This window comes from Euphorbia lathyris, chromosome 10, assembly GCF_963576675.1.
Source record: "Euphorbia lathyris chromosome 10, ddEupLath1.1, whole genome shotgun sequence".
In the NCBI taxonomy this organism is placed as follows: domain Eukaryota; kingdom Viridiplantae; phylum Streptophyta; class Magnoliopsida; order Malpighiales; family Euphorbiaceae; genus Euphorbia; species Euphorbia lathyris.
In genome coordinates, this window is record NC_088919.1 from 71,709,078 (window position 1) to 71,734,077 (window position 25,000).

Genomic DNA, 25,000 nt, shown 5'->3' on the forward strand with positions numbered 1-25,000 from the left:
CATAAATGATCTGCTTGCCCCGAAATGACCTGGCCCAATAGGGAAATCCCAATTCATTGGGCCTTTTGATACAATCAAATAGAAAACCCCAAGGGTGCCATATTCTAGGAGCCCAAACTATGTGATTGAATAAATCGTCCTCTATCTGTTGCGGGTCGAGGACTTCTTCTCCTTCCCCTTCTTCAAACTCCGATTCGTATTTTTCATAGAGAAATCTCTGATCAAGGATAGAATAAGATCCATTTTGCATCATATCTAAGGGACTCCTTGGTTCGAGCCGAAGAAGCAATGTCACTCGATCATTATCAAACTGACTGCAATCTTTTTCTGTCCGTGAGGATCCCACCAGAGCGCCTTCTACTTCTAATAGACCATGAACTAGATCCGAATCATTCTCAACAAGTCCATAATAAGTGATCCCATTTTTTTCATCGGGTCCGGGTAGAGACCAAAGGTCTTGAGCAGCCGATCCGGCAGAACAACTCAAAAGATAAAGAAGTATCGTTAATTTCTTCATGCTCATTCCAAGTTCGAAGTACCATTTGTACAAATAAGAATCCCCTTCGTTACATGATTTCTTCTTCATATAGATAGATATAGGATCTATGGGGCAATTACTTAGAAATACATTTTGTGCAACAGCCCTTCCTATCTGATAGAAAAGGATCCCATGATCCTGAACCGATCTTACCTGGGATCGCAAATCCCAAGTTTGCCTATGAAGAGCAGATCTAATTATATTAGTGTCTAGAATTGATTTCTTCTGTGTAATACTAATTGATAAGGCCTCATTGGTAAGTGCTACAAGATCTCGTACATTGGAACCCATGGTTATGGACCCGAATCCATTAGTATGGAACATTTTCTTTTCCAAGTGAAATCCCCTAGTTTACGAAAGAGTAAAAAAGTGCTTTCGTTGTTGTGGAATAAGAAGCCTTCGTATCTTAATGCATGTATTTAATTTATTTGGAGCTATTAGAGCGGGATCCACTTTTTGGGGAATATGAGTCGAAGCAATAACAAGAATATTTCTAGTGGAACATCTTTCACAATCCCTGGAGAGATAGTTCACTAATAGACCGAGGGATAAGTAATTCGACTCATTCACATCCAGATCATGAATGTTTGGAATCCATATTATGCAAGGAGACATTGCTGTTGAAACACCTTTCCACATAATTTTGATTTGACAAAATTGTTTAAGTATAATTGAAATACATATTCTAAAACACACTAAGTTTAAATGCTTTGATTTATTCTACTAATGTGTTTGTTCAATGTTGAGTTAAAATTGTTTATAAGACACAAGAATTAAAAGGCCCAAGCCCAATATGGAAGACAAGGCCCAAGTCAAACAACTCAGTACAACTCGGCCCGCGTTTGTCAAAACACTGTCGCTTTGGACAAAACGCAACTCAGCAAAGAGAAGGATCTAGAAGACCTTCGGGAACAACTTCAAGATGAAGCTGCTAAGTAGTCTCGACAAAGCGTACAAGACAGCAGCTGACAATTGAAAACTTCCAGACAAAGTATTTCTACTTTGGGTAAAGTTCAGACGACACAGTATGCTGTCCAGTTGACTTTACCATAAAAGGAGAGATAGTCTGTTGAGCTGACCGAGGACAGAAGATACACAAATCTGATTGGCCGAGAGCTCTGAGCAAGTCAGGATGACAACGACATGTAGCTGTTTCCCTCCAACGGTTATTTCGAAATTCGAAATGACCGATGCCCAGACGTCTCTATAAATAGTGCCATCAGAAGCTTCACTCTACACAGAACTTGATCAAGCCATTACACTGACCAAATTTCTACACAAGTTCTGCAAGAAAAGAAGCAAAGCAAATCTTACACTACAATTCATACATCTGTGTAAAAGTCTAGAGTGATTGTTTCAATCGTCTAAAGTGTCTTAGCAAATCTTTGTATAGGACAAAACACTTATCATTTCTAGAGATAGAAAGGAAAGGCTGAGTACTCGGTTTTAGTACTCAGCAAGAGATTAGGATTGAGTAGAGGTATAGAGGAAGGTACTCTTGTCATACTCAGTTGCTAAGATTGTAAAGGGTTTGAGGCTCTACCTTTAAAGAGCTCAGTAGAGGATTCGAAATCTCGGAATGTGTTCCAGGGACAGGACGTATGCTTAGAAGAAGCCGAACTTGGATAAATCTGCTGAGTAAAGTATTTCTTACTTTTAACTCCTTATTTATATTGCTTGCTTAAAATAACCAAAAACTGACCAAGTAAAGAGGTCAAGTTGAGTTGTGCGCGTTAAACGTCTGAGCTCAGGAATAGACTCTAAGTGCTATCTCCTGACTCAAGCTAAGAAACTGACCTAGTCACCAGTTGACTAAGCCAGTATCTTGATGTTGACTCAGCACCGCTGTTAAAACATTTTTCCTTAGAAAAAGAAGTCTGCCCTAATTGCGAAAAAGTTTAAATAGTTCATAACCCCCCTTGGAACTATACTTGCAACCTTACAAGGGACCAACAAGTGGTATCAGAGCCTTAAAAGCTCATTGTAAAAGGTCTAACAACCTTGAGCTGATCCCTACCATGGGCGAAAACAGCACTCGGTTTCTCCCTGGAAACCAAACAACTCAGATACTGCCTGAGGGGCTATCCATTACTAGGCCTCCCCTATTCTTCGGGTCAAACTATACCTTCTGGAAGAATAGGATGAAAAATTTCATTCAGGCTACAAACATGAGTGCCTGGCTGTCTATAGTCCAAGGCCCATTTGTACCTGTCGAAGTTGTGGATGGCCAAACAGTTGTAAAAGCTAAGGCCAAATGGACAGAGGATGATCTTAAGAAGCTTCAAAATCATGCTTCGGCTATCAATATGCTTCACTGTGTGCTCGATGCTGCAGAATATAATAAAATCTCAAGTTGTGAGTCGGCGCAAGAGATCTGGAATAAGCTGGAAGTCACCTACGAGGGAACCAATAAAGTAAAGGAGTCCAAGGTGAATCAGCAGATGAGACTGTACGAGCTGTTCGAGATGAACAATGATGAGGGCATTTCAGACATGAATGCAAGGTTTACCAACATCATTAATGAGCTCAAGAGACTTGGGAAAATCTTCACTGAGGAAGAACAAGTCAAAAGGATACTCAGGAGTCTTCCTAAAGACTGGCAAGCAAAGAAGACAGCGGTTGAGGAAGCTCAGGATTTAACCACCTACAAATATGACGAACTCATCGGCTCGTTGCTGACCCATGAAATATCCATGAAAAACTTTGAGGTGAAGGAAAAAGCTGAAGACAAGAAGCAAAAATCCCTTATCATGAAAGCTGACTCCACTGACGGGAGCTCAACTGATGATGAGGAGATGGCCATGTTCACAAGGAAGATGAAAAGGCTATTCAGGAAAAATGATAAATACTCCAAGAAGCCTTACAGAAAGTTTGATAAATATAAAGCTGACTCAAGCGACATCAAATACAAAAAGGACAGCTCAAAGCCCATTACATGCTTTGAGTGCCATCAAACCGGCCATATTAAGTCAAGCTGCCCCACACTGAGGAAAGACAAGAAGAGCGGCAAAAAGGCAATGGTGGCTACATGGAGCGACAGTGATGAGTCTTCATCAATAGAAGCTGAGGCCACCGAGTCAGCGAAGATATGCTTCATGGCTGACGAACTTGCTGAGCCATGCGTCTCTGATCATACTGAACCCTCCGTTGAAACTGACGATGAGGAGCAATCAAATGAGGTAATATCACTTTCTATGCTCAGTGGGTAATGCCCTGAGTGATCTCTATACACTTATCAAAAAGTGTAATAAGAAAATTAGAGCACTCAACAGGCGTTGTGATGAGGTTGAAGAGGTCAAACCGAGTGACCTCAGATACCTTTTTCAGGACAACTCAACGTTGCATGATAACATGAAAATCATACATGAGTCTGTCTCTGAAGTCCAATCAGTTTCAAAGAAACTGAGAAAGGAAGTCACAACTATCCAGAACCAATTAAAGGTTCCAATTAAAAGAAACATTCCTCTGAGAACTCAGTACCAAGGTACTCAGCAGAGATGGAATCCCCAGCGAAAAGTCCAGTGTGACTTTTGTGGGAAGAAAGGACACACCACTAAGGTGTGCTGGCACGCTCAGCACTGGGGTGCTGATAAGTCAGTGAAATATCCTAAACAGAAGGTCAGCTGTGACTTCTGTGGAAAGAATGGCCATACTGTCCATGTATGTCACCATAAAATAAAATATGATGCTTTACCTGTTGCACCTAACAAGCAAGGACCCAAAAAGAATTGGGTACCTAAGAGTAACTAGTTACAATGCAGGTAAGCCTGAGGTGTGCTAAGAAGTCAAAGATGTGGTATATTGACAGCGCATGCTCAAGGCATATGACGGGTGATGAAACTCAGTTCATCACGTTTGAGCGTAAACGAGGAGGGAGCGTAAGTTTTGGAGACAACAAGAAGGGTAAGATAGTAGGGTCAGGAACCATTGGAGGTAATCCTACTATTGAATCTGTCTCCCTAGTCAGCGGACTCAAATATAACTTACTCAGCATAGCTCAGCTATGTGACAATGGGAGAAAAGTTATATTTGATGCTACTGGATGTAAAATATACGAGGGTAAAACAAATGAGTTAATATTAACTGCCCCTCAAATAGATAATGTCTTTATGCTAGACTTAGAGAAAAAGTTTTCAAAAACTGTGTGCTTAGTATCAAAGGAAGAGAATTCCTGGCTATGGCACAGGAGACTTGGTCATGTAAGCATGGACCTCCTGGCCAAATTAGCAAGAAAGCAATTGGTTGAGGGACTGCCCAAACTTAAATTTGAAAAAGATCATTTATGCCACGCTTGCCAAGCTGGAAAACAAACCAAACAATCTTTTCATAGCAAAAACATTGTCTCAACTAAGCGTCCGTTAGAGTTACTACACTTGGATCTCTTCGGTCCAGTCCAGCCGCTGAGTCTGGGTGGAAGAAGATTTTCCTTGGTCATTGTAGATGACTTCTCTCGGTACACGTGGGTCATCTTGCTGACCAGCAAGGATGAAACCTTTGAGACATTTTCAAATTTGGTTAGAAAAATTGAAAATGAAAAAGACCTAAAATTAGCTCACATCCGTAGTGATAATGGTGGAGAATTCAAAAACCAAAAGTTTGTTGAATTCTGTGAAGCCAGCGGCATTGACCATAATTTTCTGCTCCTAGAACACCTCAGCAAAATGGGGTTGTAGAAAGGAAGAACAGAACTCTGGTTGAAATAGCCAGGACAATGCTGGATGAGCATAGGCTTCCAAAGTATTTTTGGGGAGAGGCTGTTAACACAACATGCTATATTCTAAATAGGGCTCTAGTTAGACCTATATTAAAGAAAACCCCCTATGAACTTTAGAAAGGACGAAAGCCCAATATTGGATACTTTCGTGCCTTTGGCTGTAGATGTTTTATTTTAAATACCAAAGATAGCTTAGCAAAGTTTGATTCAAAAGCTGATGAGGCTATCTTTTTGGGCTACTCAACAAACAGCAAAGCATACCGAGTTTTTAATAAGCGAACTCAAGTTTTAGAAGAGTCAGTACATGTAGAGTTCGATGAAACTAACCCTGCAGGTAGATACCAGCCGCTGACCGAAGATGATCCACACTCAGTAACCACCGCTGACCAAGAACCAGCTACTGAGTCATTCACTAAAAGGCTGACCAAGAGTAAGAGTGAACCTAAGATTACTTTTACTGACCTATCTACTTCTGCAGAGATTGTTGAAACAGAAACAACACAAGACATAAATCTACCTAAAGAGATAAGGATCCTAAGAGGGCACTCAGAAAGTGCAATCCTTGATTCTGCTGGGAATAGCCTGATGACGAGGAATCAACTCAGGAAGTACCTCAGCAATGTCGCTTTCGTCTCAGTTCAAGAACCGAAGAATTTCGCTGAAGCTGAGTATGATGAATTCTGGATGAACGCAATGCAAGAGGGGCTCGATCAATTCAGAAGAAACGATGTATGGGAGCTAGTGCCTCATCCAAAGAGTCAAAAGACCATTGGAACAAGATGGGTCTTCAGGAACAAGATGGATGAACAAGGGAATGTAGTCAGGAACAAAGCAAGGCTTGTAGCTCAGGGCTACAGTCAGCAAGATGGTATTGACTACGGTGAGACCTTTGCCCCAGTGGCAAGGCTAGAGGCAATTAGAATTCTATGTGCATATGCATCTTACATGAACTTTAAATTATTTCAAATGGATGTCAAAAGTGCATTTCTTAATGGAGTTATAAACGAGGAGGTTTATGTTAATCAACCTCCAGGTTCTGAGGATCATAAATTCCCTAACCACGTTTATAAACTCAAAAAGGCTCTGTACGGCCTCAAGCAAGCACCACGTGCTTGGTATGAGAGGCTGACCAGTTTCCTGCTGACTAGAAACTACGTCAGGGGCAAAGCTGATACAACCTTATTCATTAAGAGAAAGGGTAAAGATACCCTGCTGGCCCAAATTTATGTTGATGATATAATATTTGGTGCAACTAACGAATCAATGTGCAAGGAGTTTAGCAAACAAATGCAGACTGAGTTTGAAATGTCCATGATGGGAGAACTCAACTTCTTCCTCGGTCTTCAAATTAAACAAGGAAAGAACGGCATCTTCATCAGTCAAGCCAAATATGCCAAGGAGATATTAAAGAAATATGACTTGGAAAATTGCAAGCCAATATCCACTCCTATGGGCACTGACACTGTCCTCTGCGCTGACGAGAATGGTAAGTCAGTAGACAGCAAATTGTATCGAGGTATGATAGGCTCTCTACTTTACTTAACAGCCAGTAGACCGGACATTCAGTTTTCAGTATGCTGCTGTGCTAGATATCAATCTAACCCTAAGGAATCTCATTACATTGCTGTAAAAAGAATCCTTAGATACTTGCAAAGCTCAGTGAACGCAGGTTTATAGTATCCAAATACTCATGACTTTACACTCATTGGATACACTGACGCTGACTATGGACGGGATAAGCTAGAACGTAAAAGCACCTCTAGAGGATGTCACTTCTTAGGAAGCTGTCTTGTATCCTGGTTCAGCAAAAAGCAGGCGTCAGTAGCCTTGTCTACCACTGAAGCTGAGTACATTGCTGCTGGTCATTGTGTTGCCCAAGTCCTATGGATTAAGCAACAGCTTGAAGATTATGGTGTTCAAACAAAGACAATTGAAGTCAAATGTGACAACAAAAGTGCAATTGATCTTTCAAAGAACCCAATTCAACACAGCAGAATGAAGCATGTCAGCATCAGACACCACTTCATTAGAGACCATGTACTCAAGGGTGAGATCAAGCTGACCTTTGTCCCAATGGACGAACAACTTGCGGATATCTTCACGAAGCCACTGGCTCGTGAGCAGTTCAGCATACTGAGAGAAGCTATTGGTATGTTTAATCCTCTTCAGTAAATTCCTGAACTAAATGAATATGCATGCTGAGTGAATTATTATGCTGAATGATTGATTGTTTGCTGAGTAACTCATCGAAACTGACTGAACATCAAATACTGAGTAAACTTGCACACTGAGTAAATTAGTTTAAACTTAAACTTAGAAATCATCCCTTTATGCAATACTGACCACTCAGAATATCAAACGATTAGCATTCTAAACGCTGAGTGTTATATCCATTAGAATCATTGCAAAAGCACGCGTATAGCCCTAGGATGACGTATTGATAGGGGTCAAAAACCCCTATCTTTGGGTACGATTTTAGGACGGGTTTTAGCGTTATTTAGTTAATAAGCGAGCAATTCTCGCATTTAAATGCTTTTGTGTGAGTTAGTTAGAAATTGGAAACGTTTTATTTACTTTTCGTTGTTTAGGCTCGTTTTATGATCAATTTAGGCAAATACGGCCAAAATGGCATGCATATTATAATTCCGTTATCTTTTGAAGCTAATTGATCCATCAAAAGTCGCACCAAACGAAGCGTTTGCTCAAATAAGCGATTGGCGGGTCAATTTAGCCCTTGGACTAATGTTGTTTGGAGTTTATGTGCGTGTGCAGGTTAAAACATGATCAATTTCAGGCAAAAATTGAGTCTCGAGGACCCCCGGTAGTCGCTCGACGAATTGAGCATCGGCGCGCAGCCCGGGCGCTGCTCGGTGAGTAGCCCAGGCACCGCCCAGGCACTGTGCCTGCTCGCCGAGCAGGCCACCAGAGGCCTGCTCGGCGAGCAGGAGCCTACTCGTCGAGCAGGGCGCTGCTCGTCGCGAGTAGCCCTGCTCGCCGAGCAGCTCGCCCTGCTCGGCGAGCAGACCTGCGGGAATTGGTCAAAAAGACCAATTCCGCCCCCACGAAGCCACGATGGACCCCACGACTTCCTACATCAATGAGGACATGAAAATAGGTCAAAAAAGAGGGCCGAGCCGCGTCTATAAATAGGGTTTTTCCAATGTAAATTAGATATCTTTTGCTTTTGTAGTTTTCTTAGCTTTCACCTTGAGAAATCCTCTCCACCTCCTCCATATCCTTCAAACCTCCATTGAAGACACCTCCGAAGCTCCGTTCACCGAGGATTGCTCAAGCTCCATCCTTAAATCCTAGAAAGACGCCTGCATTGGTAGACAGGTTCCCTGAAAGGGATTTTTCTTCTTTTATATTCTGTCTAGCCTCTGATACATGCTACGAATTCTAGGTTTATTGTAACTTCGTGACAATATTTCCACCTTTGATATATAATATAGTTCTTGTTTATTCAATTGTTTTGATGTTTTAATCTTTGTCTTACGCTTTGTCTGATTGGTTTAACTCATTCGATAATCCCAAAATTAGGTTGGCACATATTGCGAGCTGAATCTGACCTAGTCAGTGCCTATAGGATTGACGACCCTATAGAAGATTAAGCCCAAATTACTGAGCCTTAGAGCTAGTTTCGGCCTTACAAGGGAATCACGAACTAGGGACTTTAGGAGGATAGGTCGGGTTAATCGCCTTAGACACAAGTGACTTAGTTTCAATTCAATTGCTTAAACATTCTATCCTTGTTATCATCGTATCCCTTCATGTTCATTCAGTTAATTGCATTGGTAAAAGATCAATTAGGGGTAGAGTAACTTAGTTAGGCGTAGAATAACTTAGCTAGGATTAGATAACTTAGTTAGAACTAGATAACTTAGCTAGGATTAGCATAATTCAACCTAGGAGTAGATTAATTAAACAAACCAAACTCAAAACCCCCTAAGCCTAGATAACATCCGAGACCGAGTAGCTTGATACTTGCAGAAATAAATCCTGTGGACGATAACCTGGACTTAAACCAGAAATTTATTACTTGATAACGACGGGGTACACTTATCCCTTAGTGAGGTTTCGCAGAAACCGCATCACGTATACGCCGTATGTGTCATAAATGCCAGGATTATTGTCGGTTCACAATCCCGAGGCAAAAATGACACATGGATTCGATAAGATCCATTTCTCACCTCTATAAATAATGGGTAATTCCCCATTTTTATTCTTTACGCTTATCGAATACTCTGGCTAAGAAATTCCTTCTCTCTCAAAATCCCTCTAAGCTTTCCCATCCTCAACAATGACTAAGGTTTCCTACAACATCTCCGGTGCTGGCCACTCTAAACCCAGCTCCGATGACACTTCCAGGCAAACCTCTGTGCCGGAACCTACAAAAATAACCTCGCCGAGCAAAGGAAAAGCTGGCCAAACCTCTGGTCAGGGAAAATCTGTAAAAGTCAGGACCTACTCCAAGGTTTTTGAGAACGTCCGCGAATGGAAAGTTGAACCCTCGAGATGGGTATCAGAAAACTTCATACAAAACGAACAACCTTTCTGCGAGTGGATTTCACAAAATGGCTGGACGGAGCTGTTTTCGGTTAGGGATGAAACCTATCCTGACCTGGTAAGGGAATTTTACCACAACCTTCGAGTTTCAAATGACAATACCGACTACCTGTGCACTGTGGTGAAAGAGAAAACCATCTTCATCAACCCTCTCTACTTAGGAAATCTTCTCAAATTAAAAACTGAGGGAGCAAGGCTGAGAAGATCGGGAGATCAGGATGGCACTGGGTATGAACAAAGCTTCTGCAAACCTGAGGGCCACTCAGGAGAAGTCTCAGCTTCATCCATGGGTCAGCACCAGAAGATGGCTCATTACTTGCTGACCTACTTCATCTACCCGAAGATCAACTGCACTACATCAGCAACAAACTTCGAGCAATGCTTTATATGACATATGCTGACGTACACACCGATCAATATGCCAGTCTTTCTTGTTGCTGGTTTCCTTCGGAGTACTGGCACGCTGAGGCTAGGATCAATCATCACAAGAATCCTCATCGACCATAAAGTTGATCTCGAAGGTGAGGAGAAGACTCGAGGAACTGAGATAACAGCTGCCTCGCTGAGAGCATTAAAGTTTGGACAGCCTCTGAAGAAAGGTAAAGCTGCTGCTGCTGCTGCTGGACAAGCTGTAGGAACTGCCGAGCCAAAGAAAGGGCGAAGGACTAAGGCCCCAGCTTCCCGCAAAAGGAAAACTGCTGAGACTCCTTCCAAAAATGTTAAGTCTCTAGCAAAAAGACAGAAGTCAGCTAGTAAGTCAGCTGAGAAACGAAGCAGGCAAGGTGAGCTTGGAACTGAGGAAACTGCTGAGCAACCTCAAAAGAAGCAGAAACCTTCTACACTGACTCCCCTCAACGCCATACCTACAGACTTTGTAGTACCTGGTGACTCTCACTTCACCCAATGTCAAGGCAGTGTAGCTGAGTTCGAAGAACATAAGGTACAATTAGATGATCACTTCATCTCCCAAGTTGAGGAAGAACTTGATCGTGACAGTACCGAAGAAGAAGAAGAAGAGGCCAGCGGTCAGGATGACGCTGAGGAATCTGAGGAGACAGCTAGTGAACATGAAACTGAGCAGGCCAATACTGGGTTGGATGCTGGAAATGAGCAAGTACTTGACCAACACAATGTTGATCAAGTCCAAGTGCAAGCTGACCAGCCTCATGATGAGCAACACGAATCTTCTCCTTCTCACTCAGGAGATGCCACTCAAACTGACACTCCACCTCGTAGAAGAAGAAGGTTGGTTAAGGCCAGTGAGAAGCCAGTCAGTGAACTTCCTGTTCCACCACTTCTTCCTGACTTTGTCATTTCAAAGACAACCAAGGACCCCTCTTCTGTTAAGCTCAAATTTTTTAAACTCCAATCAACTTCCACTATATCGGCGCCATTAGAAAAGCAAGCCTCTGTTTCTTCTCAATAGGAACATGCCGAACAAAATGCTTCCGCCACCTCAACCAGTCAGGTTGAGCCGATTACTGTGAATGCTATTTCTTCAAGCATGGTGCTGATTCCACACACTTCTGCCGTCAGCACAGACAGTATTCGGATTACCACTTCTCCAACTCAACTCTCTACCGACCAATCAACTATCCCTAAAACTCAAGTGCAGATTGAGAATGTTATTCCAGTCACTGACCAGGTCACTCCTTTCACTCCTCTTCCTTCCGGTCACACTGATGTCCCTGAAGGCTCTCAAAGCTATGTGAATGCCACTGAGTCCGGCAAAAAGCTCATTGACTCAGTTCAAGCGTTGATCCGAGACCTTCAACATTCCACTCCTCCTGCTGCTGGGTCTTCAACTATTGAGACTACTCAGCTCTCCTAGGTCACTCAGCTTTTCAACGAAGTTAAGGGACTCAAGGACTTGCTGAACGTCATCATATCTTTTCAAGCACAGTAAGCTAAGCATGATTCAATAGCCAAGCTGGCTGAGATTCAGCTGACAACCGTGCAACACTTGAACTCTTTACAAGAACAAGTTTAGAAATTGTCAGCTGTAAACACCGACTATGCCACCTCATCTGAAGTAAAGATGCTTTTTGCTCAGCTTCACACCGAGCAACTTAAGACAAATGAGCAAATGGTCTCTTACAATCAGTGCTCAATCGAGCAAATAGGTGAGGCTATTCGCTTGCTTAATTTGAATAAGCAAGAGATGGATACTGACGCGCTGAAATAGCATGAGATGCAGACGATCATCCAACAAACTTTCAACCACATTCGTCATAACAATATTCAACGTCAATATTACGACACATCCCTTTTGAAGACGTTTCACCAAATCTTTGTTGGTCTTACTAACGCTCTCATCTGGCAAGGCAAAGCTCAAGCGTTTAGCGTCAATATGCTCAGTGCAGCTGACCTCAACATACCCGCAGAGGTATCAACTGATGGAGTTGCAATTTTTGACGGCGTGAATGAAAGCGCTGAGAAACTTAAGGAGCTGTCCCAAGAACTGACTCGAGCTGCCTTAACTGATGCCTTCAGACTTCCTCCTCCTGATGCTGACAAAACGGGGGAGAAAGAACAAGCAGCTAGAGCTCAGCATGAGCGAAGTCAGTCGCAACACAAGAAAAAGAAATAGATAGGCTAGCTCAGTATAGACTAAGTCAGATGTAATCTTTATGCCTTATCTATAAGTTTTGCTGTGTAAACACTGACTTCCATCAATATATCATATCTGCATCTTTTATTCTTATTCATGAGTTATGATATATGTTAATACATGTTACTATGTACTGAGTCATTACGTATCGTCAATTAAATCAGCTTTTATACTTATAAATTTTATTGACTGAATCAAATGCTGATTACATGTTTGACATTGTCCTATGTGCTTATAAAACATTGTTTGTTAAGAATCCATTGAACAACAATTTACTCAGCGCACTCTATATGATTAAACCTTCCGCTTTATACTGAGTAAATAGAATATGTTTAAAAAGCTGACCTATATCTAAAAACTGACCTTAGACTTACTCAATTAATCCTTTAAATGTTTAAAGTAAAACTAAGTCAGTAGCTCAACCCTTACGGGGGAGTTTGCTAAATTATACTAGGTCAACTATCATGGGGGAGCTCATACTGAGTTCCTCGCTGAATAGTTTTACCCCCATCAAAATGGGGGAGTTTGTTGAAACACCTTTCCACATAATTTTGATTTGACAAAAATGTTTAAGTATAATTGAAATACATATTCTAAAACACACTAAGTTTAAATGCTTTGATTTATTCTACTAATGTGTTTGTTCAATGTTGAGTTAAAATTGTTTATAAGACACAAGAATTAAAAGGCCCAAGCCCAATATGGAAGACAAGGCCCAAGTCAAACAACTCAGTACAACTCGGCCCGCGTTTGTCAAAACGCTGTTGCTTTGGACAAAACGCAACTCAGCAAAGAGAAGGATCTAGAAGACCTTCGGGAACAACTTCAAGATGAAGCTGCTGAGTAGTCTCGACAAAGCGTACAAGACAGCAGCTGGCAATTGAAAACTTCCAGACAAAGTATTTCTACTTTGGGTAAAGTTCAGACGACACAGTATGCTGTCCAGTTGACTTTACCATAAAAGGAGAGACAGTCTGCTGAGCTGACCGAGGACAGAAGATACACAAATCTGATTGGCCGAGAGCTCTGAGCAAGTCAGGATGACAACGACATGTAGCCGTTTCCCTCCAACGGTTATTTCGAAATTCAAAATGACCGATGCCCAGACGTCTCTATAAATAGTGCCATCAGAAGCTTCACTCTACACAGAACTTGATCAAGCCATTACGCTGACCAAATTTCTACACAAGTTCTGCAAGAAAAGAAGCAAAGCAAATCTTACACTACAATTCATACATCTGTGTAAAAGTCTAGAGTGATTGTTTCAATCGTCTAAAGTGTCTTAGCAAATCTTTGTATAGGACAAAACACTTATCATTTCTAGAGATAGAAAGGAGAGGCTGAGTACTCGGTTTTAGTACTCAGCAAGAGATTAGGATTGAGTAGAGGTATAGAGGAAGGTACTCTTGTCATACTCAGTTGCTAAGATTGTAAAAGGTTTGAGGCTCTACCTTTAAAGAGCTCAGTAGAGGATTCGAAATCTTGGAACGTGTTCCGGGGACAGGACGTAGGCTTAGAAGAAGCCGAACCTGGATAAATCTGCTGAGTAAAGTATTTCTTACCTTTAACTCCTTATTTATATTGCTTGCTTAAAATAACCAAAAACTGACCAAGTAAAGAGGTCAAGTTGAGTTGTGCGCGTTAAACGTTTGAGCTCAGGAATAGACTCTAAGTGCTATCTCCTGACTCAAGCTAAGAAACTGACCTAGTCACCAGTTGACTAAGCCAGTATCTTGCTGTTTACTCAGCGCCGCTGTTAAAACCTTTTTGCTTAGAAAAAGAAGTCTGCCCTAATTGCGAAAAAGTTTAAATAGTTCCTAACCCCCCCTTGGAACTATACTTGCAACCTTACAAGGGACCAACAATTGCTTTTGCTAATTCGACTTGAAGGGTGATATAAAATCGGTCTATTTCCGGCATCATATCCATAGTTAGCGCACTCATCCTAGTTAGAAACTCCAGCTCCGTATCAAAGTCACGGTCGATATCGTCACTCACATCAATATCGTCACTCACATCAATATCTTCACTATCAGCAATATCGTCACTATCATCAATATCGTCACTATCATCAATAAGAAAACCGTTAGGCTTGTTATCCAGGAACTTGTTCAGAAATACTGTAATGAAAGGAAGATAGGAGTTTTTCGCTAGGTATTTGACCAAATAGGATCGTCCAGTTCCTATAGAACCTATCACTAAAATACCCCTAGAGGGGGATAGGGCTAAGCGGAGCGAAAAAGGGTTTTCCATGAGATGGGAAATGAAAACTATTCACCCCACACGAGGTTTGTGAATAAGCGGTTATCTGATAATAAGCAAGGAATATCCGTCTTTCTGCTAAACAGGGTGTATTGAACTCATAATTCATTAGATACTTTTTATGAATGTCAACTAAGTATCGTAAATAAATTTCTCCCGGCTCTTCATTCATTTGATAACCAGAGTCATTCTTTGATAAATGATCACCATGAGTCAGACTCAATAGAATTTGATCAATCCTTTTTTCTATCGTTAAGGTGGAGAACTGAACCAAGAATTCTCTTTCTTTATCATCAATCGAATCACTGTTCGCGACCAATGATTCTATTTTATCATCAATCCAATCACCGTTCACGTTTTTTATTTTTCTTATCAATGAATAAATCTCTTTACTTGTATGACTTAGATGTCTCGTATTTCTCGAAAAAGTGATTCGATTGATGGGATTTGGTATGATACTTATGAGATCGATGAGATTGATATTCAAAAATTTCTTCTTAGAACGGATTGATTTAACCCCATAAGTGGGACCACCACCCCATAGCATGTTGCCGCCAGAAGCAGAACCCCGCATTTCTTCTAGAAAAGCTCCTAATTGTTCCAGAGCAACTAGAAAGAGATTCTTTAACCAGAAAGAATTCAGTTCAGATGTAGGATACCTATCCAGAAGTTTTCGCAACTCAATGATGTATGATGGAATCATCAAAGATTTGACCTTTTCGAACTCTGTCTGTAACTCACTATAAGCTCGGGAAACAAAAAGAAGATGTGTACGAACGAGATATCCAGCAGCAAGAAGAAGGAAAAGGATTGAATAGAGGAACTTGTTAAGCCCAAAATATACCTAAAATATCATCAATAATTACATCAATATTGTTACGAATTTATGATATTTATAACTGTTTAGAAAGCTTTTACTCTCGAATATGTTTCTTTCATGCAAGGTACATAAATATTTGGTAAAATCCAAATAGGAGTAAAACGAGCTCAAAAATAGAAGAAAAGCCCTACAAAAGGAGTCAAAGACGACGGAAATTAATAACGCCAAGTCGAGGACACGAACGAGAGCCAAAGAAGTGAAAAATGCTCCGTGCCGCGACCGCGGCCCCCACAATTCACGGTCGCGACACGCGTCGCCAGTCACCTTCCCTCTTTCGTTCGAAGGCTGAAAAATCAATTCCCCATTCTCGGCAGAGAATTTCCATTCTCGGTAAGAGCAGAAATTCTGCCAAGTACAATGAACACATGTTTAATTCCAAGAAACGCGTTCGTTCAAGCGGATAGAAACGTCTCTTCACAGCGGACACGACCCTCCACAACGGACATGACACTTCAATCACGACCCTTCAACATCTATAAATAAAGAGTTGATTTGAGAGTTGAAACAATTAATAAGAGAGTTAGAATTTAAGATTAGTGCAAGAGTTATGCAGAAACTCTGACTCAGAAATGAGTCAGAGATTAGATTTCAATTATGTAAAAAGCAATATGCTGTACACACATTGTTTATTCAATAATAACAAATTCAGTAACGTTTAGACATTGTTCCAGTTTAGTTTACATTTTGGTAGTGGACCGACCCAGTCTCTATTACGAAGATTCAACGAGAAGATTGAGTAGAGGATTCGCCTCTGAGCCTGACAAACTCTAACGAAACCCAAGGAAAGGATTGATCAACCCGTTCACTTGCAAGCCGTCGAAGAATTCAATGCTCCATGTTCTCTGTAAACTTGTATCAATTTATATTTCATCTAATAAAGTCCGTTCTATTCGATAGATTTTTATGCAGCACTTATGGTAACCAATCCACTAAAGTGACTGCTGGTGTTTTCATTAAAACGTATTTAATCCAAAATCTTTACAAGGAAACTTTGTTGAACACTTAGGCAAATTATTATCTCGAAAGAGTTTTAATTTGATTAAGGGCAACTATCCCGAAAGGGTTTTGTCATGTTCAAAGCCAATTAATTAGAGGTTCCGTCATTTATTTCATCTTTATAATTCGTACAAAGTTTAAAGTTGTTTTCTTTGCTTAATGCAAACGAATACATTCGTTTACTTTTCTAAATAGTACTAAAAGTTCCTATCTTGCAAATTCATTCTTAAATCAGAATATTTTCTAACGTTTTCATACTCTAATCTAATTCTCATTCTAGCAATTTCAAAACCAAAACCGATTAAACGATTTTTCCATATCATAAACCTAAGAGTAAATTTAACCGATTGTAAATAAGTTTTGTTAAAAAAAACGTTCCCTGTGGGATCGATATCTTTTATTACTACAAGCGTATACCGTGAACTTGCGGAAATCGCTCAATAAGTTTTTGGCGCCGTTGCCGGGGAACGCCAAATTTTTAATAAAAATTTATATTTTTCGTGTTTTATTTCGAACCTTGGTTTATAATATATTTATGTATTTATTTATTTTTATAGTTTTTATATTGAGGATGGTCACTAGGACTAAATCCTCGTTGTTATTTAACGTTTGCAATTATATGTTTGCAGATAAAAAAAATTCAAGTTTTTTCAAAGATAACCTGGAGATTTGATTATCAATGAAATTCACAGAAGGAGTCTATAGAAAGGAAATTTGGCTAGCAGATATATAAGAAGGGAAAGAAGATTTTTGAAATAGGATGTCAGACGTGACAGATGATTTTTTTTTGAAAATTTACCTCTTCCCAAACACCTTTAACCCTTTTCTATACACTTAACCCTTCACCAAAACATCATTTCTCTTTGTAAAATTTTTTTATTCAATTTCTACACTAAACCCAAATAATTTCACTTTTTATCACTACCTAAAACACCTACATCTATCTCTCTAAGAAATCACCATGGAAAATCTTCTCAGACAGATGAGCAAGTAGGATGAAATTATCTTATCCGTCAGGAAGGAATTGTATACTTTTAATATAGTTTTGAAAGTTTCGGTTCATGTGCGTAGTTCCAGTTCGTGCACAAAACTAGAAGTTCGGGCATTCAACCGCAATCAGTAGATCCTTAAATTGAGAAAACGCTAAAAAAAAAGCACTTAGAAAAAATAAAAAAAGAAAAAAGAAAAAAAAAGAAAAAAAATATACAATAATAATTTCAAGTTGGGGTACAATTCTACTTTCTTTTATTCCTGCTTGAAATTATTTCCAGGTAAGTTAAATGGACAGAACCATTATTTAAAAACCGGTTTAAGTAATTGATTATGTCCATGATTTTGATTCTCCTTGAGAATTCTTAAGGATTATCACATTTTTTTTAGTTTTTAGTTTTTCATATTTTAATTTCTTACATTTCATTTTAGTTTAGTTTATACATTAGTCTTTAGTTTAGTAATAATGGTTAGATTAGAAATAAAAAATTTGTGATTACTGAACGATATTGAAAATATGTTATGTATCTTAAATATGTGTAATTGATTAGGAAAGTGTCTTTAGATTTCGAAAAAAAAAATCTCAATTGAATTAAAAGTTACACAAAATTTAAGTTTCATAATTAAAATCTCTACTGTAACTTCAGCGAGTAATAAAAAAAAAAAACTTTGCCGCTACCGCGAATCGCCATTCACAGTCGCGACACGGGCTTATATCAGACCTGTATCTTTCCTTTTCTTCTTTAGTTCATGCACCATTTTGAAAAATTAAGTTTGTTCATATCCAAATGGTGTGAATTTACACATTTTCAATCCCAACAGACACCTTGAATTGTGCTGGATATTGACAAAGATCAGATTTATGTTACTTACATTTTCTCTTCATCTCTATCAGACATAATCTGATTTCTTCTCAGTTATCAAACCTTTAAAACACAAAATTACAGAAAGTTTTTCTTCCATTAAAAAGCATGATTTCCAAACATAAATTTTCCATGAAGATTACTGCTGTACGCAACAAGCGTCCTGATTTATCAGAATGCTACGGTGCACTGTTTCCCATTCACATACATGATGAAGAACGAAGATATTATAAAACTATTTGTTGTATATAGTTTGTATATTGGTTTGTTTTGTGTTTGTTCTTTCGGTAACTTGTATATGTGTTCTTCTAATTTTAATAAAACTATCAGTGTAAGGGGGGATTATCTTTGTAATCAAAATATGTAACAATGGGGAGAGACTTACTCTATTGTGTTATATGGAGCTTTGTAATAGCCATTGTCAGTAGGACTCAAGTTGGTATAAGAAACACTATAGGGGGGAGTGACCTGTCATACTGGACAGTCACTCGGTTGTTGGTAGTCTACCATCTCTAGTAGTTGCCCCCCTACTACTATGAGATGGGACCCGTGGTGTAACACTGTTGCTTATCTATGAATAACATCATCCGCGTATTGTTCCTTCTTGAGTGTCCCATATGTTATCCATGTGTGTGTGCCTGATTGAGATGCTTGTCCTTATGTTGCTATCGTATGTATGCTATTATATTCACTACATGTAGTTCCTATCTAACCCTTGCATGTGATCTTTGCAGCTAGAGTGATCTAGTTCCCTTGGCTGGCTTACTTCGCAAGTTTGATTCTTGATTCTTTTTGCTTAAACATACGTTAACCATACAAGTTATACGACTACATCTGAATCTAAGTTTACATGAAAGAGTATAATTTTTAACATGCATCTGTAATTATTTTTAATGAATCCGTATTCATTTCAGAACTATTTCTGACAATCTGACTTTTCATATATATTACATACTAATACGGTATAATCATTAATAACTATTGAACAAATATTATGACCATTCATTTTATATGATAATTCTTAGTTTTGTTCTGTATATGTGTTTTTCAATTTTGATAGCATATCAACTTTGATTCTTTGATTCTTTGATTCATATGTGTTCACTATGCAAGTTATTCGAATGAATCTGTACCTAATATTAAAATGTATCAGTATAAACTTCAAACATAAATGTGTATATGATGTTTAAGTGAATCTGTATATCATTTCATTAATCTGTATCAGTTTCAATGCTTCAGATTTAATATGAATAAGTGATTAATAATTTGTATTGACTACTTTTAATTTGTTTGTTTGTTTCTGTATATAGGATCGTTTTTAATCTTTCTTGTACATATGTTATTGTTTCATTTATGTACACATGTGTTATACAATAAAACTTCATTTGATTTCATACTTTTAATTTTTCATTTATGTCTGTTCAGATTTCTACACTATTATCACATGAATCTGTATAAATCACTTTAATGCTAATAAATTATGATAATTATTAACTATTGAACATGATAATAAATTTTCATTTTCATGCAACCATTGAGTTTAATTTTAATTATGAAATTATGAACTTATATCGTGTTGATTATTATATATATCCGTATGAATTTCTTAAAATAAAACATACAATTTTTTATATGAATCTGTATCAATTCGAATAAGGTTAATGATTAAGGTTAAATGTTTCATTATCTGAATGCTTATTTAATTTGAATAAAGATCATGTTTAAGTTTTAAGCATGAATAAATACCTACATGAACTTACGTTCCATATCTTTTCGATGATTAATTTACCTTATGTGACTTAATGCACATTGATTCTACATTAACTCTAATTAGGAATTTAAAGTTTCATTCCTAAAAATTTAATACGGATAAACCCTTCGTTTCCTTGCATTTAATGTTTTTCAATTAAGTTCTTAAGTGCAGGTACAGTTTATATTAAGTTTAGGAGACAATTAATCAATTAAATCACACAAACCTAGTCAAAATGCACCTAAACAGACGTCTATCACCAATTCTCTACCGAGAATTTATTATTCTCGGTAAGTCCAGCGAAAACAGGTCGAAATCAGAGTGAAAAATTCTCTGAATTTCGCGTGCCGCGACCGCGGCTAGACAATTCTCGGTCGCGACACGCGACCTGTAGGCGGGGTTTGGCTCGAATTTGAACAAATTTTTACCTTTTTCTATTCTTAACCCCTAAATTCATACCTCTATTAGCCTATCCCTTATACATACATTCCATAAACTCTATTTCAAACACATTTTCTTTTTCACAACGCAATTCCACACCATATCACCTTTACTTTTTACCAATTTTTACTTCTCCAAAATACATCTTTCCCGAACACCACATCCATAACCTAATCCTTTTTACACACAATGCCTAAACATCAGCAGGTTACTAACCAGGTTTCCTCTACATCTAATAATTGTTTGCATGTTGAATATGGATCCATTCAGCATTATTTCAGATGGGGTTGGGCACATGGTACAAGCACTATTATGGACATCGTGCATAGTAAAACAGACATTATTGTATTGTTTACTATTTCCTACTTTAAAATGTAATGAGAGGATTACATTTAGGCTTTCGGTTAATATATGAAGTTGGGGATGACAAGATGAATATTTAGTTTGGATATCATACAAAAATAATTTATTGTTAAGCCATCAATTTTCAAACCAATCCGGTTTGGACATATTTTGCCTAGTTTAGGTGAATTTACTTCCAAGTACACTTTTAGCGAGCTCATTAAGGATAATAGTAATTTCTATTTTCAATAAATTTTTATCCTATTTTCTTTTTGGGCATAGTAAAAAGGGTAAAAGATTTGAAGTCAAGATTTATTTGTTTATTCTGGATTACATCTTCAAGGAAGTTCACATGGTAATAGTATTAAAGAGGATAGTAATGCGAAGACACATTTTTGTGAGGATGACGATATGCATTATGACAAGGATGAAGCCGGTAAGGAAGCGGAGCATGTTGATGCCTCCACACAAGCACAAGGACATGTTGGTGATGAGCACAGTGTTGATCAAGTTCATTTGCGAACAAATTTTGAACTATATGAATGCACCAAACCGTCAAATGGTTTTGCGGTTAGATGATATTGTTGACACCAATCAAGAAATGAGTTCCAGAATTTAGGCGGTGGATGCCAATATCCACACTTTGAGAAGCGAGCACACATCACCATGACGGAAGTTATTATCATTTTTCCGTCGTCACAACGTCGTGACCACACCGTCTCCACCGGGTTCACCTTCACAAGAATAGGTTTTATCTTATCTTTTCTCAACTCATTTATTTTTATGTTATTTTTGATTAAGTTTGGTACAATTTCAATTTCTATTTATGTTGGATACAATCCATTTCATATTTATCTATTTTCGTACAATTTTGCTTTATTTCGTACAAATTTTTCGTGTTTTATCAATTTTTGCACCAATGAGGACATGGTCCAAATTAAGTGTGGGAGGAGATATTGCATATATCATTTTATTTTTAGTACGAATAAATTTTTATGCAACGAATAAGAATAAATAATTTTTAAGCAACATTTATAAATGCAACACTTGTTTTATGCAAATGCAACATATATTGCAACACAATGTATTTAACACTATTTTTATTAACTTAACATTTTCATATGTTTATAAATTAATAATAAGTTAATATGATTATTTTTAGGTTATCTTTATCAATAGAAATAATATATTTCTATACGGGCTATGTTTTAAAAAATTTTCATAAATCTCCGATACGATTTTTAAGTATGAAAATTGTCTCGAGTGAATGTATTTAAGTAATAAATTTTTTATTTTAAATCTCTATTTTATATCATGCAATTCATGATACAATAAATCTTATTTTAAGTTTTCAATTAGGTTTATAGGCATTAAATTGAACTAACAATTTTAGCTCGGTTTGATTTCGTCTTACATTAACACCAATTGAAGTTTTTAAGGAAACTTTAGCCATAATACATGTTGAATTTTAAGTCAATATAGGATGAATGTGCTATCTTTCTTTTTCCCAATTTCAATATTATATTTCATATTAATTAATCAATTAGTTGAATTCTTAACTTTTGGCCACGATTGAGACCAACCTTATCACAATCGAGGTATGAAAGGGAAGAAAATTAAGTACCGTTTACTTTTGGCCACGGTTGCGACCACCCTTATCACAATCGAGGTATGGAAGGAACGTTAAAAGCAAAAAAAATAATAAGCGTGTTTAAGTTTAAAGTAACGATTGCGTCCGCCCATGGCATGGTCGGTAGCTCTTAAGCAAACACAAAGCAATAAAATACGTATAAGGTTACGGTTGAAACCACCCTTATTTCGGGCGTAACCAAGCAAATAAAATCAAGTACTTATTCATTTTAATATATCTCATATATTAGTTAGGTTTGGGAAAGGAAATTTTTGTGCTTTGAAATGCCTTGAGATGAAAGATTCAATTACATGCGTGCTTATTTCGTCCCGAATGCTTCAATACAAAATTGGAAATACAAGACGAATGATATATCGTATTTATACTAAGTTAGTTTGATATTTTGCGTATAAATTTGCCATGCGAAGTTAGTCTTTTCGGCTTAACTAACTCAAAAGGTAATACAGAGATATATGTTTTATTTTCATAAAGAGATTAGTTAGAGAATAAATTCAGTGAAATTTTGGTCGGGACTAGCAAAAGATTAAGTGTGGAGATTTGTTAAGCCCAAAATATACCTAAAATATCATCAATAATTACATCAATATTGTTACGAATTTATGATATTTATAACTGTTTAGAAAGCTTTTACTCTCGAATATGTTTCTTTCATGCAAGGTACATAAATATTTGGTAAAATCCAAATAGGAGTAAAACGAGCTCAAAAATAGAAGAAAAGCCCTACAAAAGGAGTCAAAGACGACGGAAATTAATAACGCCAAGTCGAGGACACGAACGAGAGCCAAAGAAGTGAAAAATGCTCCGTGCCGCGATCGCGGGCCCCACAATTCACCGTCGCGACACGCGTCGCCAGTCACCTTCCCCCTTTCGTCCGAAGGCTGAAAAATCAATTCCCCATTCTCGGTAAGAGCAGAAATTCTGCCAAGTACAATGAACACATGTTTAATTCCAAGAAACACGTTCGTTCAAGCGGATAGAAACGTCTCTTCACAGCGGACACGACCCTCCACAACGGACACGACACTTCAATCACGACCCTTCAACATCTATAAATAAAGAGTTGATTTGGGAGTTGAAACAATTAATAAGAGAGTTAGAATTTAAGATTAGTGCAAGAGTTATGCAGAAACTCTGACTCAGAAATGAGTCAGAGATTAGATTTCAATTCTATAAAAAGCAATATGCTGTACACACATTGTTTATTCAATAATAACAAATTCAGTAACGTTTAGACATTATTCCAGTTTAGTTTACATTTTGGTAGTGGACCGACCCAGTCTCTATTACGAAGATTCAACGAGAAGATTGAGTAGAGGATTCGCCCCTGAGCCTGACAAACTCTAACGAAACCCAAGGAAATGATTGATCAACCCGTTCACTTGCAAGCCGTCGAAGAATTCAATGCTCCATGTTCTCTGTAAACTTGTATCAATTTATATTTCATCTAATAAAGTCCGTTCTATTCGATAGATTTTTATGCAGCACTTATGGTAACCAATCCACTAAAGTGACTGCTGGTGTTTTCATTAAAACGTATTTAATCCAAAATCTTTACAAGGAAACTTTGTTGAACACTTAGGCAAATTATTATCTCGAAAGAGTTTTAATTTGATTAAGGGCAACTATCCCGAAAGGGTTTTGTCATGTTCAAAGCCAATTAATTAGAGGTTCCGTCATTTATTTCATCTTTATAATTCGTACAAAGTTTAAAGTTGTTTTCTTTGCTTAATGCAAACGAATACATTCGTTTACTTTTCTAAATAGTACTAAAAGTTCCTATCTTGCAAATTCATTCTTAAATCAGAATATTTTCTAACGTTTTCATACTCTAATCTAATTCTCATTCTAGCAATTTCAAAACCAAAACCGATTAAACGATTTTTCCATATCATAAACCTAAGAGTAAATTTAACCGATTGTAAATAAGTTTTGTTAAAAAAAACGTTCCCTGTGGGATCGATATCTTTTATTACTACAAGCGTATACCGTGCACTTGCGGAAATCGCTCAACAGAACTCCCGAACATTTGGCGATCTCAGATGTGTCGATATCAATGGTGGCTCATTATTTCGATGAATCATTTCTTCGGACAGAAGAAGATTATGTAAACACTTACTCGAAATCTGACTTATCAGATTCCATCGTGGAAGACATAATTTTTTCTGAAGAATTCTCCATGATATATCTGATCCACGCATAATATCATGAAAAATGGATACAAATTTTTTACTGCTACTTAGTATCGGTAATAGGTCCGAAAAGGTATCGAAAAATATCAAATTTAGATATTTGTACCCTGACGAAGTAAGGAACCATGGCATATATGTTTGGAATAGATTCCATTTTGAGAGAGTTGAAAAAGCACTATCTCGTTGAAAGGTTCTATACATCTGCCC

The 25,000-nt window shown here is 37.9% G+C and overlaps 1 pseudogene; it reads right to left on the minus strand.

Annotated features, from left to right (window-relative positions):
* The window catches only part of LOC136208556 (protein Ycf2-like), a 30,540-nt pseudogene that overhangs the window by 1,849 nt on the left and 3,691 nt on the right, over positions 1-25,000 (minus strand).